General features: G+C 40.3%; 1 long non-coding RNA gene across 3 annotated transcripts; it reads right to left on the reverse strand.

Annotated features, from left to right (window-relative positions):
* Window positions 1–1134: 1134 nt before the first annotated feature.
* Window positions 1135–4381, reverse strand: LOC111978532 (uncharacterized). Of its 3 annotated transcripts, none has more exons than XR_011481516.1 (4): window positions 3336–4381; window positions 2144–2304; window positions 1939–2018; window positions 1135–1592 (listed from the first exon to the last, which is right to left on the reverse strand). It is a non-coding gene; the product is annotated as an uncharacterized lncRNA (long non-coding RNA). The 3 variants fall into 3 exon arrangements; XR_002879186.1 differs by having other exon boundaries at window positions 2112–2304; XR_002879185.1 differs by having other exon boundaries at window positions 1939–2304.
* Window positions 4382–4397: the final 16 nt, after the last annotated feature.

The following is a 4397-nucleotide window of genomic DNA, read 5'->3' on the forward strand; positions in this document are numbered from 1 at the left end:
TGTGAATCTGGAACGAGAGTTTACAGTCTAACCAGACATCTAGGTATTTGCAGTTGTCCAGAGTAGTGATGCTGGATGGGCGGGCAGGTGCGGGCAGCGATCGGTTGAAGAGCATGCATTTAGTTTTACTTGCATTTAAGAGCAGTTGGAGGCCACGGAAGGAGAGTTGTATGGCATTGACGTTTGTCTGGAGGTTAGTTAAGTATCAAAAGAAGGGCCAGAAGTATACATAATTGTGTCGTCTGCGTAGAGGTGGATCAGAGAATCACCAGCAGCAAGGGCGACATCATTGATGTATACAGAGAAGAGAGTCGGCCCGAGAATTGAACCCCGTGGCACTCCCATAGAGAGGTCCGGACAACAGGCCCTCCGATTTGACACACTGAACTCTGTTTGAGAAGTAGTTGGTGAACCAGGCGAGGCAGTCATTTGAGAAACCAAGGCTGTTGAGTCTGCCGATAAGAATGTTGTGATTGACAGAGTCGAAAGCTTTTGCCAGGTCGATGAATATGGCTGCACAGTAATGTCTCTTATCGATGGCGGTTATGATATCGTTTAGGACCTTGAGCTTGGCTGAGGTGCACCTGTGACCAGCACTGAAACCAGATGGCATAGCGGAGAAAGTACGGTGGGATTCGAAATGGTCGGTAATCTGTTTGTTAACCTGGCTTTCGAAGACCTTAGAAAGGCAGGGTAGGACATATACAGTGGGGAGAACAAGTATTTGATACACTGCCAATTTTGCAGGTTTTCCTACTTACAAAGCATGTAGGTCTGTAATTTTTTATCATAGGTACACTTCAACTGTGAGAGACGGCAGATAAGTTATTTTGCCCATCTTAAATTGTGTTTATTGGCCAGTCTGAGTTATGGCTTTTTCTTTGCAACTCTGCCTAGGAGGCCAGCATGTTCCAAGTCTACAGCCTGTGTTTAACAGCTACCTTCAGACCCTCTCTTCAAAATAAATTGCATTATGTTGGCCTGCACTCTACTATTTTGTCCAGTGTTCTCACTAACAAACCAACAAGTTTCCACAAAAAAAATTGATAATTGTATCAACATTGTTGGAGTCGGGATAAAATAGTTAGCACAGTGGTTATCTTTCATAGAAATAATCTATAAATAAGATACAAATTCACAGTACAAAAATGTTTTTAATCTTTTAACATTTGACATAGGAGATCATTAGGCATCTCTGCAAGTAAGAGTAAACAAATAAATGGTCAGCCTTCTTGTTGATTGCTTCCCAAATTTGGCAGTCTCTGTTGATGCCCATGGGGGTAACAGTTGACATTCTGGAGAACATAGTATTCCTCCACAGCAGCAGAATTCATCTCCAGACCTCTCTTCATCTCTGCAGACTGACGAGTTCCCCTGAGGATTCTGTCTTCATGCGAAGTGATGTTGCGAGTTGTTGTAGCAGCAGCCAGCCCGGACTTCACCAATGGCAGAATCCACTAACTGGACCTCAGTGGATATGTCCAATGGAATGACCAAAGGGGCTGTAGCATTGGTAAAGTCCCTGTACACCTCTTCCACATGGAGGACAGAGGTCAGGCAGCTCCCAGGTTACACCTCTATAGAAGGTACTCCTGTGATGGACACAAAAGTAGGGCCTATAACTGACATATCAGGGGAAAAAACTTAGTTTGTACTCCCTAGACACTTGTGTCGATTCAAAAGGATTGGATATGGGTAAAAGCAAGATGGTCATAACTCCATCATCCTTTCACCTATCTCTTTTGGATCTACACAAGTGTCTAGATTGTAGGGACCACTAGGGATTGTTTCTGGATTGGGATAATATCATGTAGCTCTTGTAACAGAGGCATATTGAATACACAATCTAATGAATTTATCACAATCAAACAAATGTATTTATCTGTAAAGCATTTGTCAAAGATTAGCTCAGATTATGATAAATGCTCAACATTTTACCTCACTCCTTCAACCATTATTCTCTCTTTGGGTCTTGCTGATAGGAACACCATCCTGCTAACAGTGCCTGGCTTCACACCCTTGGAATACAAAGGGGCACTTAGATCATCACAATCACATCACCAATTTATATTATTCATATTAGCCTTCAATAACCATCCACACAGCCTTACCATTGTTTTTGGCTTTTGCCACCTCTGCTCACTCTCGGTGCAACTATGGATGGGGGAATGCACCAATCCCAAATTGAGAGTAATGTGTTGACTAGTAGAGCAGTGCAACTGTGTGGTTGCACAAAGTAGTCCCAGCAACACAGGAGCAGTGGCTGTGGGCCAGGATGGCAGGGAGTGAGTCCTTTAACACAATCTGTGAAGATAAAGAACGGATAAAACCACAATTCTCTGCAATAACAGTGCTGTTCAAATGTCAACAAACCAATCCTCAAACTAGTTCTCACCTCAGTGAATTGTTTTGAATATGACTGTTAAACTGTACTATGTTGACTCCACTATCTAATCAATTTCCAAGTAGCCTAAGCATGCAATTATTTTGAGACACTTACGAATACCCAGGAACTTGTTTATAACAACCAGAACAGTAATATTCATCCTACTCTCAAACTGTGTGGACTCTCGGATTTCCTTATTGACCTGTAACAAGTCGCCCCCATGCTGATCTCTCCTGTGACCTGATCTTTATTGAAAACTGAGAAATACAAATAATTAGGACTTATGCTTTTAGAAAAATGACTACATTTCAATATCAAAATTCAGGGGAATTGACCTAATAGCAAATGTTTTAATCCAGCTAGATAACTAAGAATATGATGTAAAGTATAGCTAGCGAGAAATTGCAGTAACACTTAATTTTACGGAGTCCTTATTACATTGTAATTACACTAACAAGCATTATAGTCAATTGTAATGACTCAGTTACGCTATAATAACATGTAACAACGAATAACTGTTAACATGCTTGTTACAAATGGGTAAGTTTCCATTAATTCACCAATTTAGTTTCTTCTCAACTGCATCCAATTCAGTAATAACTATCACAAGGTTGTAATCTGTTGTGGGCAGATGCGTTGGGTGTCCTGAGATTACATAGGCTCGAGTTACCTAGCCGTGAATGCACACTCCTCAAAATATCCCCTCAATCTTGTGCTTGCGCCCCAAAAGTGTACCATCTGGGTTAACTTGGTCGAGTTTACATAAACAGATAGGATATATGTCAACCTTTCTGACTGGGGTCTACCATATAGGTGTCATCCTCAAGTGGGAGGATAAACACACAAGTACACCACAGAGTACATGTAATATCTGCATAAGTACAATGTAATTACTAGGTGTTACACAAGATTAAGCCAGTTAAAATGAAGTATCTTGAGGGATACTTACTTGTAATCAATGTGCACTTATATAGCACATTACACATCCTGATAACCTGACCCAAATTGCAAAGCTTCTGAAGGCACCATCCTATTGAGAAAATAAACACACTAGTACATGTCATATCTGCATACATACATTGTAATTACTAGGTGTTACACAGGACTTAGCTAGTTAAAATGAATTGTATCTTGAGGGATACTTACTTGTAATTATTGTGTACCTACCATCCTGACAATCTAAATCATCAGCTTCTGACAGCGCCATCCATCCAAGTGAGAAAATAATCACACTATTACACCAGAGTACATATCTGTAATTTCGGCATAAGTACAAGGTTGTAACACAGGATTTGCTATTTAAAGTTATGTATAACTTTACAGTTACCTATGAGCAATTTCTACATTAGTAAGTAAGGCGGTAGATAGCCTAGCGGTTAAGAGCATTGGGCCAGCAACCAAAAGGCCGCTGGTTCAAATTCCCAAGCCGGAAAGGTGAACAAATCTGCTGTTCTGCCCTTGAGCAAGACAGTTAACCCCCAACTGCTCCGTGGGTGCTGTGGACATCGATTAAGGGAGCCCCCCGCACCTCTCTGATACGGAAGACACATTTCGGTTGAGCAACTGACTAAGTACCCCCTTTCCCAAGTGAAAATACCTACAATTAAAAGATGAGCTTCTCCTTTAGTGGTACAGGTACCCCAAGGGTATACTTTATTGCAACATGTAAAAAGACCTTACATTTCTTATAAAATTAGAAGGATTTGTGTTAGATTTAATAATTAGATTAAACAAAGATAAAGGCCTACTAGATAACATAAAAATAACTATTCTACTGGTGGTATGTAGTAGCTTGAAAGCTAATTCAGAAAAAACTGATTATTTTTCTTCCCTTATAACATTACAAGTAACGAAGGAAATCAACAACTCTGTCTTCATCTGTTTGGTTTCTCGTAGGCATTTTCCCACCCTGGAGTAAGACCTTGTAGTAATCTTCAGTAGAGAAGAAAATGTAGCTATAACTAGTATAGGGTAATGTAAATCGTCATCATCATGATTTCTATAGTTTAGA

The sequence above is a fragment of the Salvelinus sp. IW2-2015 genome, linkage group LG18 (genome assembly GCF_002910315.2).
Source record: "Salvelinus sp. IW2-2015 linkage group LG18, ASM291031v2, whole genome shotgun sequence".
In the NCBI taxonomy this organism is placed as follows: domain Eukaryota; kingdom Metazoa; phylum Chordata; class Actinopteri; order Salmoniformes; family Salmonidae; genus Salvelinus; species Salvelinus sp. IW2-2015.